The 14,551-nt window shown below is 34.8% G+C and overlaps 2 long non-coding RNA genes across 2 annotated transcripts; both read right to left on the bottom strand.

Moving 5' to 3' along the window:
- Positions 1 to 11,679: 11,679 nt before the first annotated feature.
- On the bottom strand, positions 11,680 to 13,433 carry LOC104712164 (uncharacterized). Its single transcript, XR_015567149.1, has 4 exons — positions 12,759 to 13,433; positions 12,588 to 12,652; positions 12,165 to 12,288; positions 11,680 to 12,054 (listed from the first exon to the last, which is right to left on the bottom strand). It is a non-coding gene; the product is annotated as an uncharacterized LOC104712164 (long non-coding RNA).
- Positions 13,434 to 13,527: 94 nt separating this feature from the next.
- Positions 13,528 to 14,345, bottom strand: LOC147939027 (uncharacterized). The gene is made up of 2 exons (XR_015567150.1): positions 14,223 to 14,345; positions 13,528 to 14,015 (listed from the first exon to the last, which is right to left on the bottom strand). It is a non-coding gene; the product is annotated as an uncharacterized LOC147939027 (long non-coding RNA).
- Between the last annotated feature and the right edge of the window lie 206 nt (positions 14,346 to 14,551).

Consider the following 14,551-nt stretch of genomic DNA (forward strand, 5'->3'; position numbering starts at 1 on the left):
AAACAGCAGGCTCCCTACGGGAGGGATTTGATTGAGGATCTTAAGAGACAGTTAGAGGTAGCGCAGGCTAATGATGCCACGGGTCCGGAGGTCATCTCTGATCTCAATGCCCGGTTGCGCGAGGCCTGTAAGGATGAGGAGATTCATTGGTATCAGAAGAGTAGGAATCGATGGATGCGACTGGGGGACAAGAATACAAAGTATTTCCAGGCACAAACTAAGCAACGCCGGGCCCGGAATAGGATCTTGGGTTTGTTTGATAAACAGGGTATTTGGTCTACCGAGGAGCAAGATATTTGTGCCACGGCAGTGGCGTATTTTGAGGAGTTATTTACTACGATCTCGCCGGGTAATTTTGAGGATGTTCTAAAGGAGGTTGAAACAGTTATTACGGATACGGAAAATTTACGGTTAACGGCCCCAGCCACGGAGGCCGAGGTTAAAAAGGCCTTGTTTATGATGCACCCGGATAAAGCACCCGGCCCTGATGGTATGACAGCTCTGTTTTTTCAAAAGGCTAAGAGTATTGTTAAAGCGGATCTTGTCTCAATGGTAAATCAGTTTTTAACTGAGGGTGTTTTTGATACGGCTTTAAATCGTACGCATATCTGTCTTATTCCCAAGGTAACAAACCCGACTCGGATGGCAGAGATGCGGCCGGTTAGTTTTTGCAACGTGGGGTATAAAATCATTTCAAAGGTTTTATGTCAACGGCTTAAGCGGTTGTTGCATGGTCTCATCTCGGAGACTCAATCAGCCTTTGTTCCAGGTCGATTGATTTCGGATAATATCCTGATTGCTCAGGAGATGTTTCATGGTTTGCGCACTAATAATTCATGTAAAAGTAAGTTTATAGCCATAAAGACGGATATGAGTAAGGCGTATGATAGAGTGGAGTGGGCTTTTGTTGAGGCTCTTTTACGAAAGATGGGATTTGCGGATAAATGGATCTCGTGGATTATGTTTTGTATCTCTTCCGTTGAGTACAGGGTTCTTCTTAATGGTCAACCCAATGGGCTGATAGTCCCAGAAAGGGGTTTGAGACAGGGCGATCCGCTTTCTCCTTACATTTTTATCTTGTGTACGGAGGTTCTGATTGCTAATATTCGGAAGGCGGAGGAGGAAAAGAAGATTACAGGTATAAAGGTGGCAAATAAGTGTCCGCCAATTACGCATTTGCTGTTTGCGGACGACAGTCTTTTTTTCTGTAAGGTTGATAGAGCTCAATGTGGGATTGTGTTGGATATTCTAAAACAGTACGGGGCTGCCTCGGGTCAGCAGATAAATTTTGAGAAGTCTTCAGTTCAGTTTGGACATAAGGTTGATGACCAGGCCAAGGCGGAGATGCAGGGTGTTCTTGGTATCACTAATGTAGGGGGCATGGGATCGTATTTGGGACTTCCGGAAAGTTTGGGGGGTTCGAAAACACAGGTTTTCTCCTTTGTTCGGGATCGGTTGCAGAACCGGACAACTGGTTGGTCAGCGAAACTGTTGTCAAAAGGAGGAAAGGAGGTGATGATTAAGTCGGTTGCGACTGCGGTACCGACATTTGTGATGTCTTGTTTTCGCCTACCAAAAACAATAACATCCAAATTAACTAGTGCAGTGGCGAACTTCTGGTGGAGCTCTAATGGACAGTCTGGGAGTATGCATTGGATAGCTTGGGAAAAGCTTTGTTGTAGCAAGCAGTTGGGTGGGTTGGGATTTAGGAGTGTGGATGATTTTAACACGGCTATGTTGGCCAAACAGTTATGGAGATTGATAGAATGTACGGACTCTCTGTTTGCTCGGGTTTTTAAGAGTAGGTATTACCGAAATTCAAATCCTATGGAACCCCTACGGTCATACTCTCCTTCTTATGGTTGGAGAAGTATTGTTTCAGCTAGATCTCTGGTAAACAAAGGGCTTATTAAAAGGGTTGGCTCAGGGGACTCCATTTCTATATCGCAGGATCCCTGGGTTCCAGCTCAATTCCCGAGACCAGCTTTAAGTAATGGTCCTTGTCAGGATCCAGAACTTCGATTGACTCACATGATCAATCGCCACACAAACTCTTGGCACAGGGATCTGCTCTACGAGCATTTTGATCCCGTAGATGCCGCTTTGATAGAAGCTTTGCCTTTAAGTAATTGTTCCCGGGCAGATTATTTAGGTTGACACTTTACTAAGCATGGCAAGTATACGGTAAAATCAGGTTATGAGGTGGCGCGTTATGCGACCCCGAATACCTTTCAACCTACTGGGGCAGGGCCAGAGTTAACCCCTCTTTTGGCTAAGGTTTGGAAGGTTCCATGTCCACCCAAATTGCAGCACTTTATGTGGCAAGTATTGACGGGTTATATTTCGGTATCGGCGAATTTAAAACGTCGAGGGATAGATTGTGATGTTGACTGTGTATGGTGTGGGGCCGATGTGGAAGATATAAATCACGCTATTTTTGTGTGTCCACCGGCTCGCCAGGTTTGGGCTTTAGCGAATGTTCCGGTAGGACCACAACTTTTCCCCACGGAGTCAGTTTATGCTAATGTGGATTATTTCTTGGGTTCAACTAACCCGGGTTCACAGGTCGCCGCGTTTCCTTGGATAATGTGGTATATTTGGAAAGCACGGAATGCTCGAGTTTTCGAGAACCAGGTTGAACAACCTATTGAGGTTGTTCGGGTGGCGATAGGTGAAGCTCAGACTTGGCAGCAGGCACAGGTGGAGACAGATCTGGCTGAGCTTCAGTCCTCCCCTAGTGTTTTGTCTGCTAGGCCGCAGCCCCATATTTTTTTTCTCCCGCCGTTTGTTTCCGGCCATCGGTGTTTCCTGGACGGTTCTTGGAAAGAAACTGATATTTTTGCAGGTGCAGGTTGGGTTTGTACTTCCTCACAAGGATCATCCCCGATTCTCGGCGCCACCAATTTCCGGCATAGTTTGTCCCCGTTACATGCAGAAGTCGAAGCTTTCATTTGGGCGATGCGGTGCATGATTGGACACGATTTCCGGGAGGTGGTGTTTTATACGGACTGCTCCGATTTGGTGAAGATGGTGTCTTCGCCTCAGGATTGGCCCACCTTCGCAACATACCTAGACGACATCAAGACTGATAGGGAGGAGTTCTCTTCTTTTGATTTGGTTCAGGTACCTCGAAATGCAAATGTTCGTGCGGATTCGTTGGCTCGTCGAGCGCGCTCTTCTCCGCAGCATGTTAAGTTTGTAAACGTTTTTCCCCCAAATTGGCTCACTTGAGTTAATTCCTTTATTGTTGACAAAAAAAAAAAAAAAGTAAGTAACCAATTAAAATTAAACACAAAGCTGATATATTACCTTGAAAATGACTCAAAAACGAATAACATAATAACGCAAGAAAACATGAACACTGTAGCAGATCTCATTACTTAAAATGTAGCAGATCAAACAAATGTGTCTCGTAATGTATACACAAAGTTATATTAGAATACTACTTCTTTTTCCAATAACGATCATATATAATGTATACACAAAGTTATATTAGAATACTACTTTTTTTTCCAATAACGATCATATATATATCCAAACAAACGATATTAATAGTTGATTTCTATTAAAAGATAGTGGTTCACAGTATTTTGCGCTTATAACTCTAACTAGATTATGGGTTGAAATTTATTTTATTTATATTGTACTTTTATGTAAAATATAATTTTATGTTATTGTTTTTAAAAGTTTTTTTGGATAAAACATTATGCAATCAAATCATATGCTAAACATGAACGCTCGAAAAAACATCTATTTTGTAAGTTTTATATTGTTAATGATTCTTGATAATTACCCATGCTATAACACTGGTTAAATTTTATTTCGTAATCTATCTTGTAACCCACTATTTAACTTGTAACCAATCATTCTATCAATTTCGTAATCTACCTTTGGTTAACGTTGTGGTCTATCAATAAAATCTGTGGAAAAGAATTTTGTAATATTGTGTTTAAAGATCTTTGGAAACAACGTGATATATGACTAAAATCTTCCAAAAATACAGTTTGGAATATTCATGATTTTATTTTTTACCATTAATATATCAATTATCAATTTGGAATATCCATAATATTTAGGTGTGTCCATTAATATTAATATATGGATTAATATATAACCTGTCTATAACCTATTTGTAACCATTTGTAACCATTTATTAAAATTATAAAGTCTACAAAAACTACGTTGTGTACTTCTCTTTTATTAAAAGGGGGATTAGTGTCTATTGTATGGAAAAGAACACTAAAGTATGTTTTATTTCTTTGGGGCATTCTCAAAAATACCTCTTTTTAAAACTACCCCTCACTATATATAAAATGACAAAACTACATTTTCTTTGAGTGACAGCAAAAATGTACAATCATCAAAATTGACAAAAATTCCCGCCAAAAAATAAAACAAATTCTCGCCAAAATAAAAAATAAAAGAAAATTCCCGCCAAAACTTTTTTTCCCGCCAAAGCTACAAAATTTGATTTTCCCGCCAAAAATTTGAATTTTGAAAACCTTGTAAACGCTTTTACAAGGTTGGAAACATTTTAAAAACTTTGCAAAAAAATTTTGACAACATTTTTTGGGCAGGAAATTTTTTTTTTGCGGAAAAATATGTCGGATTTTTTATTTGTGGCGGGAAATTTTGTTTTTCTTTTTAGTGATTAAATTAATTTTCATGTAAGGGTAAAATGGTTATTAAAATTAAAAGAGAGCAAAAATGAAAATGGCCAAAAATAAGAATTTTTGAAAAAATATATATGAAAAAGTATATTTCTAACAAATTTCCTATTTCTTTTTGTTTCTCACGATTTTTTTTACTATTTATAAGAATTATTTTTCCACTTTTCACACGTGGGACCTAGTTTTTGAATGAAGCATATTTTTTTAATAAAGTTACGTTCCTCACATAATTAAGGTTATATGACTCTTATAAAAAAATACATTACATATTTTTAGTATAAATTGATTAAATTTGGTTATATAGCTTGCTAAAGTTGGGGTTTTGACCCCTGTCAATATTTTTACAAACTTTCAAATGCACCCACTAATTCATATACATCTTTTTATTTATTATTGTAACTAGTAATAGACCCATACTACGTACGGGAAATTATTTTCTAACTTAAAATTATTGGATTTTAAACAACTAAATATATTGAAAATGTTATTACTGTCTAATCAAATACCTAAACAAAAAAAAAGTTGTTCTCTAAAAAAATCATTGCATCATCACAAAAATTGGAGGGAAAAAAAAACCTGTTGCATAAACAAAACCGTTAATATGTGATGATGCATCTACTCATGTTTTAAAAGCGAAAGTTTGTGCATCAAACAATAATACCAGCTAGCATCACCAAAAAAACCATATGTGAAAGTTTGTGTATCATCTGCTTTTAATCTGTTCTTAAGAATCATGGAGTAGTATTATACAAAATATCATCAACAACATATGCATACTCCCACTTCTTAGAATTCAGAATCTCATCCATTTCACATCTTCTACCTTTAGACCTTAAACAAAGTTATTCGCTGGATCTCTTATGTAAATCTTACCCTCCACCACCACACAGCCAAATTACGTTTGACCTATCTTCATGGCTGGCTTTGTCATCTCAGCCTCAAGCTCTCACATTTTTCTCTCTGTATTAAGCACCATGACCTTCTGTTAAGGTAAAGAGACAACAGAACACACAAAATTACACTTGGAACGCGCTTTTAATCAATTTTATAAAAACCCTCGTTTCTTACAAGACTTGAAAAACAAAGCTCACTCTTTTCTATATCAAACACAACACCTTGTGTAGATCTAAAAGAGTATACACACTCACCTTCAAAGCCTTTTTGTATTTGCTTGAAGATTTACAAAACTCACAACTTTATCCCCACGAATGCTAACTCTTTTTGCGGCTAGCCCTCGTCACTTTATAGCCTCACACACGATCTCTAACCTAGATCTCTGTGTATGCTAACTAAAAGGAAATATTCCTTATCCCTAAGAAAATATCCTTCCTTATCCTAGTCGATCAAATATACTATTAATAACTTCGAGTATATCTCGATCTCTTCTTTCTTCCTTCTCATACATCTTGTCATCGCGTCCCACAATCTTTCTTCACGTCAGCACATCACACCACGTCAGCATATCAGCACTCTGAGACACTTCGCAGACTCCTGTCACCTTCAGAGCTCTGATGCATTTTCACCTTCTTTATCCTCCGATGACTAAACACTCTCCGATTACGTAGATTTTGTCGATGAGGGTGGGATTGTATCACCAATAGGCCTACGAATGAGGGAGACGGGGTGCACCGTATGAGACGTACGTACAATCAATGGCTAACACATTCGAAGTCACACCAAAACTGTAAACACCATCCATAGTTTTGAATGTGTTTTGATTTCTGCAACAACAAACAGATATCAAAAACAACAACGAACATAAGAAAGAAGTTACCATTCAGCAAAAAAAAATCATCTATCTTAGTTTTGATCCTTGAGTTTAATAGTGATTCCCTTACCATTCATAAATACAAACTGTTAATGAGTAAATAAACATACTTTCAACTCAAATGACTGCTAACAGAAAATCAGAACTTGTCCAGAATTAAAACAGACCTTTTAGTTCTATCAAGCTCTTTCTCAAATCAATCTTGCAACTCGCCTACACCAAAAAAAAAAAAAAAAAAAAAAAAAAAAAAAAAAAAAATCCTGCAACTCGCGCGGTCTGCTCCTTTTCTAGTCTCTGTATATGGAAGTCCCAATATGGCTTAACCATCTGATATGTATTCGTCTCTGCTGCAATAGATATTGCAATCTGCAAGAAAAAAAAGGGTTGAATCCTCTATGAAAAATTAACATAATAAACAAACAAACAAAAAAACAAAGAGAGAGGGTAACTAAAGATTGAAACTTACGTTCTTACTTCTTAGCCTTGATTTTTTCTTCTTTTTTTGGTCTATTCTCTTTTCTTCATTCGACGAATCTCCTAAACTAATACAGAATTGAGAAATGGTCAGTTCACTTAAAAATCATTTTCACACAATCTGATACTAACTGTAGAGAAAAATATATGTCTCACGTTAGAAGCTTCTTTCTTGTAGGAGAAAGAGAAGTTGACGAAATGTTTTGGATGAAATAAAATACAAAGAAAACAGAGAGACATACCGATGTAAAAAAATGAGAATTGTAAGGACAACTGGACAATCCAACGCTGATTTCACATGGTTCTGCTTCCAGACTTATTTAGAAGGAAATCTGTGTAAAATCTCAAGTGGCATAATTGGAGACTTGATTTTTTTAGTATGAACCTATAAATCCACATGTCAATTCCTAATTTTGAACACAAAAACTATTGTGAAACTCAGAATTTGATGAGTATATAAAACCACGATGAACAAACTGAGAGCCAAACTTGTGAAATCTGAAAACAGAAATTGTAAATAAAAAGACAAAGACAAAAAACAATCAATCTCGATCTAGACAGCAATACTTACCTTTGGCTTTGTTGCACATACACATCAATTTTGGAAATTCATTTTGTTTCATCGTTAGGAAGCGTAGAATTATAGATCGTAGGGAAGAAGGAGGTCAGTATCAAAGTATCTAATTTTTTTTTTATTCTCTCGTACATTTTTTTCAATAGATATATATGTATATTAAAAAATGATGAAAAGGAAGTGGAGATCATGGATGGAACACTTTAATTTACCGTTAAAACCTATTCCACGCATCAGTAAAATTTCTGAAATTGCTTAATTTTATTGGACAAATGACTTGTGTTTTATAGGATAAAGGATATATATGACATTTTTTTTATAATATTTTTTATTATGAGAAAAGTAACCAAATGATATTTAATGGCACGGTTTTTCATTTGTATAAATGTTTTTTTTTCTCTCTGTTTCGGATTAAATTTTGTCGTTAACGAAAATCATTTTTACCTGTGAAACACATTTTTCAAAAAGAATTGTAAAGTAATAGTAAAAAAGATAAAATATGTAATGATACTGACAAGAATTATATTTTTATTATTATTTTGTCAATCCTTACTTTAAATATTTATACGGAGTATCGCAACTACTTTTTTTTTTTTTTTTTTTTTTGTATCGCAACTAATGAGGAATAATATTTTGGTAAAAAATTGTATAACCGTTAATTATTTGGTTTCTTTTATCAATTGGTTAATACTAGCAATCTAGGTCGAGTACGTACAAGGTAGTAGAGAATCACTAAGGACTTGCTTGATTTTTCGTTACGTTTGCGTTTGTGAACAGTTGTAGTTCCTAAAAATTACCAATAATTACTCAAATCGTTTTATCCCGCTAAATATTTGCTTAAAAATACTATATCTCATAACTAGAATAATTACTAAGGTTGTTTTTGTAAGGCACTTCCCAATTAATAAAGAGGGGATAACATTGATTGTATCAACTCTGCACCAATGTGTCCACATATTTATATGGTTACTTAATTGAGAAGAAGAGACATTAGTCATTTGTAATTCAAATAATACCTAATTAATACATTTATATTAACATTTTTACAGCAGTTTTGTCAAAGTAGTCTTGGAGTTTGAAGATATTTACAACCAAAATCATTATCATTAAAACATTTTAAAAAAAATTAAAAGATAAAATCGAAATATGCAAAAATAATGTAAGTGAATCGGATATATCCTTCTATCTATCCAGAAATCTTGACTCATATTCCTAAATTATTTCCACCTCCGAAACTAATTTTCTGCAAAACTAAACATAATTTTCGTCATTCCAATATTATAGGAAACTCTATATTCGCTCCAATCAATATTATTTAATTATTTCAAAGTTTTAATTTTAAAATAAATTCCTCCAGATTTCCCATCTTCAATATATAGAAAATTTAAAGAGTTCCTCTGCTAAATATAAAAGAATTAATCTACAACCATAATGTTTTCGGTCTCATAATAGAATACACAACGGGCAGCGAGGCTGCAACGCCAATCTTGATTTCTGTTTCTCTAAGATTATTTTTCTCAAAAGTGAAATAATTTTTGGATGGATATTTCTCAATTGTGATTATTGGGCCCATCACTACGACCTGCAGTGTACCGTTAAAAGACGGTCCTCACGGTTAAGTCTATGCAGATTACGGGTTTTATCAAAGTACATCTGAGATTTGGCAGGTCGTCCCGAATACTACAAATATATGATTAAAATAAACATATTGTATAACAATTAAGATATTTACAAAATATCAATATTATAAGTTATTAAAAAAAACTGTTTCTTTGCCACTAAATTTTTAAAGAATAATTAATAGAAAATTTAGGTCGGGGACATGTTTGGGTATAACTTTAACGACCGCGGTCTTAGCGGGTCCAAGAAAAAAAAATGTGAACCTACCTTTTTGACACCTCTATATACATAATTACTATAAACAAACAAGTACAACTTAACAATATAAAAATATATTAATACTGTAAATTAATTTATAACAAAAATAAATTATTATCATATTATGATGTATACCATGAATTAAATCGTAGAATTAACAATCAAAATACAACTATACAATCTTAGACATCAAATAAAACGTATAAAATTAAGTAACAATTACAACTTGATATTTAATGATTTTAGTAAAAAAAAAAATCCCGCGGTATACCGCATGTTAAAATCTAGTAATATACACATATTGCATTGACTTTAACAAAGTAAAAAATATGAAAATTTGATATGACATTTATTTTCACTCATGTATTATTTTTTATTATTTGTCAACATAACCACCCATTGTTTTCTCTTATTGTCTTATATATTTTATTGTGAAGGTATAATAAAACTTAGCAAATTTTGGATTATATATAAAATAAATAAAAAGAGATTAGCGAATTGTAACTCTCTCAGGCGAGGTTATCGAGGAAACTATCGCATTTAACTCTTTCGGCGCCGGTGGAGCTTCGGCTCGCCGGCATCGGGAAAACTTAACCGTCACTCCCTTCTGCTTCAAGATCCTGCTCTTATTCTCTTTCTGTTTAAGTTTTCCCCCAATTTTTCCCCCTTTTTCAAGCTTTTCAAGCTCTTTTAAACCCTTTATATTTCGACGGTTGTTTATCAATCAAAGGACAAAGGCGGTTTCCGGTGAACTCCCTCTCTCAACCTTTATCCGCAGCACCAAAACAGAAGCATCTGCAAGTCAGCGAGTTACAAAAATCGGATCTTCTTTCGGATCTGAAATTTTCTTGATCTGTACTTCACATCACCCCTGAAGAACCCTCACCTGGGCTTCGTTACTGGCAGGAGGTATCCCTCTTGGACCAGCAGATGCGCCATGCTCAGGGGAGACGTCGACGGTGCAAGGCGATCTTCTTCTGGGGGCAACTGCTAAGCAATCTGGAATGATTAAGTCTTCTTGCCTTTCCACCTCAACATCGGACCAACCTCATCTCGAACTATTGATGCATAGTTTACTTCCGGTGAGGCCATGCTCAAGACAAACCTTTCAACCCTTTCTGGTCAGCCGCCTTAGTCTCTCTCCGTGGATATCTAAAGTTTGATGGTTTCCCTTGGTGGACCCTAAGTTAGCTTTTGGCCCATTAAGGCTCCAACTTTTTAAGCCCATTAGGTGTGCCTCAAGTCCAAATCCTTTTAATCCTAGGTATGGTCTCATATCTCAATTGTCGAAGTCAAAACCTAGTCGACGGTGTGGTCAAGATTACGATCCTTATGGAATCCGTCGTAGAAGTAATTCACCGTTGTTACTATGGCAGAGCTTCCATCTTCTGAAAACCCTGGTAAAGTATCCCTTAAGGCTTTGATTTATGTACCTTATTGTTTGAGTTTGTATGGTATTTGGTTCCCGACTCCAATTTGTCTGAGCATTGTTTATGGCTATGGCTTGTCCAAGTCCAGTTCTCATGCCTCGGCGAAACTAGCAAACCACCTCAAGCATCAGAGCATCTCCACCCCTGCTTGAACCCTTGTCAAAGCTCTACACTGTGTAGCTCTTCTCACGCCGGCGAGAATCACAGCTTTGCCCCTTTACTCAACGTTACTTCGTCATATTATTACGACAGTGGCAATCTCTTCATCCATCATGGAAGAAGTATCGATAATCTTTGACCTCACATGTACCAATATGCTTCATAGCTTTTGGCTCAAAGCTCTCTAAGAATCAATTGTCAATTAACCTTAACTACCTTGTTTATCTTTGCTGCGTTGTTGTTTTGGTACTGGAAAATGCCCATTTCAAGTTTGTTTTAAACAATGGATTCTCAGAATCCTCCTTGTTCTGTATTTGTTCTCTTCTTTAATGGAATGAAAGCAAATGTTTGTCCAAGAAAAAGAAGTAAAACTTAGCATGGAGTATTACAAGTGCAGTAAAGTTCTTCATAATCACTACAAGAATTTAGAGTATTTATAGCACCCGATAAACGCTATATATTGTTTTTATAGCGTTTTAATAAGCGCTATATCTACCCCCGTCATCGTAGATCCGACACTTTACATAACGGTTTTTTGTTGTACTACAATAGAGTTATTTACTATAGCGGTCATTTTAATGCAGTTATAGAGTTTATAATAACATTAATTTTTTTGTTATTGTTTATTTTCTACACAGCAGTTTTTACTATAGCATTCATTTTTGTAGTGCTGTTATTTTTGGTATTCTTCTAATTGCTAAATACAGAAACCTGCTTTCAGTAATAAATCTATGAACGAACCAAATATTTTTTTATGACAAAAGATATGTTTATATTATCAAAGCCACATCTAAAAAGTAAGAGATAACAAGTTATTAAGCAAAGCCACATCTGATAACAAGTTATGTAACACACACAAAGACAATGTTTCAGATAAAAACTATTTTGTCACTTGGCCAAGCCACTGTAGTAGCTAATGCAACAGCAATGATTTCGACTTCTGAATTTGGTCTCCAGACTGGTGCATCACCAAGAAACTTCTACTCAAACCTTGGTAGCATTAGCGCTTTTTTCTCCTATTTCGGAGCAATTTAAGAGGATGCATTTCTTCTTTCCACCTTTGATGGTGTTGGTGTTGTTACTTACACTAACACTAGTACTCTACAATCAACAGTAAAAAAAAAATCTTAGATTTAATCACTACAACAATTTATTCTCAAAATGCAACAATCCAACACCACAAATCAAAGACAAAAGGTTTAGAATTATACCTTAGGTGATGAGTTTTTGGAAACTGGTTCAGGGCGAGACTTTGGTTGAATGAGCTGTATCTTATTTATAGGTCAGAGAAATGCCCTTAGGCGCCTCTTGAGTCCATCACGTCTCACCGACACTCTATACAACAAAACATTGACATACATTAACAACCCAAAAAGGTTAATGACAGATTCTACGGCTAGCAAAAGAAGAATGTTACATGTACCACTAATAAAAAGAGCTAGATTTTCAGAGACATCAATTGGGATAAAAACCATCAAACTTTGACTTCACAAAAAGTAAATAGCACAAAAACATGTACATATATATTCTTTTGTCCCAATTAATTGGATTTGATGGCCGAGATGGCAAACAACTTTGTAACATCAATTGGGAACAAAACCATCAAACTTTTTTGGAGAAAACTAAAACCTTACCTTGTTTAATGGTCTGTTATTTTGATGCAGCACAAAGAACCTTCGAGATATTATAAATAGTCCGGCTTTGGTTCAAACATAGAAAATAAGAAAGAGCAGAAAATAAAACATACATTAACATAAACTAAAGATAACAACTTTCATATTTAAGAAAAAGAAGAAGAAACTTACAACTGAAGCTGCAAAGACACTCCAAAGTTGTGAAGCTTAGTGGTGTGACCATCCCTCTTTTTCTCACATAATGCAAACAGGTTTTGTTCAGTAGCACCAGTTAGCATATATTCTAATCATGACATCTTCCTGCAGAGGAGTACATGATCTTATCAACCAAGCATTTTCTAGCATTTGAATATAAAATCTCAATTATCTACTTTTCTCCAACAACCGTATCTCAAGAATTAAATAGAAACCAAATCTTATCGGACCCAAAGTTGAAACCTTATGAGCTATTGAAGCAAATTGTTGGAAAGTGAAATGAGTTAGCGAGCTTACGCAAGAAGGTTGCTTGACAAAACAACAAGAAGGTAGTTGTCTGCAGAAATCTTATGAAATTAAAATACTTGTACGTGAGTATTTTATTGTTGTTGAATAAAATACTCACGTACAAGTATACATAGCGTGAACTTGTACGAACTTGGCGAACTTTGCGACAACAATACATAGCGTTTCGAAACTTACCAATGCTATATATTCTACATTTTTCTTTCCTTTTTAATTTCAGTGCCGTCTCTTATTGTATGTTGTCGATACCTTCCGATTTGTGGTGTTTTCTTGTAGTGATTGCTTAAAAATACCATATCTCATAACTAGAATACTAAAGTTGTTTTTGTAATGTACTTCCCAATTAATAAAGAGGAGATAACATTGATTGTATCAACTCTTCACCAATGTGTCCACATATTTATATGGTTACTTAATTAAGAAGAAGACTCATTAGTCATTTGGTAATTCAAATATTAATACTTAATACATAATATACAAAAGTGCATTGACTTTAACAAAGTAAAAAGTATAATACAAAATATACATAAGTGCATTGACTTTAACAAAGTAAAAAGTATAATACATAATATACATAAGTGCATTGACTTTAACAAAGTAAAAAGTATGAAACTTTGATATGACATTTATTTTCACTCATGTATTATTTTTCTTATTTGTCAACATAACCACCCACTCTTTTCTCTTATAGTCTTATTCAATATATTTTATTGTGAAAGTATAATAAAACTTAGCAATGAGTATTACAAGTGCAAAAAAGAGCTTCAGTATGCTCTCGACAACTGCACTGAAATGCTTTTTTTCTACTAGACGCAAAAGCTGCTACACATTCAGCCTCGTTTTTTTTCTTGTCACCGGTACACCTATGAAATCGATCTATCCATAATTCATTTATCTTACAGACTTTCGTCTTTTGAGCTTCCATCTCTGTTACATAACAATACAGTATATATATGAACCACAAGACATTGTAATTATATATCTTTTTTTAAACTAGAATCTTACAACACATTACTATACATGGTATTATAAGATTTCCTTTTTCATAGTTGCAGAATTTTTTCATCTAATAAAAAATTCTAATTTTTTGCTGGTAAACAATCAGAACTAGTAAGAGATTGATATGGTACGTACCTCGAATCTGACTCAAAATAAGAAACATGATAATATAAGAAAACAAAAATAATGTAGTAGATCTCATAACTATAAGGTTATCTTTACTCTCAAAAACTCGTACTATAAGTTTTCATTTATTGTTTAACACTGGCCGGTGATAAATAGATCCACATATGATAAAGATAGTTAAATCTATTAAAAGATAAGGGTGGAGCTAAGTCAACACCTTTATTTGAGATTACTATATATATACATCTAATCACATTCATTAATAACCAATCAAAACAGAACATATGTTTGTTTTAAATATAAATATAATTAATTGAAATATGGATCGATGATCTTGA

This window comes from Camelina sativa, chromosome 9 (genome assembly GCF_030686135.1).
Source record: "Camelina sativa cultivar CO46 ecotype springtype chromosome 9, ASM3068613v1".
NCBI lineage: Eukaryota > Viridiplantae > Streptophyta > Magnoliopsida > Brassicales > Brassicaceae > Camelina > Camelina sativa.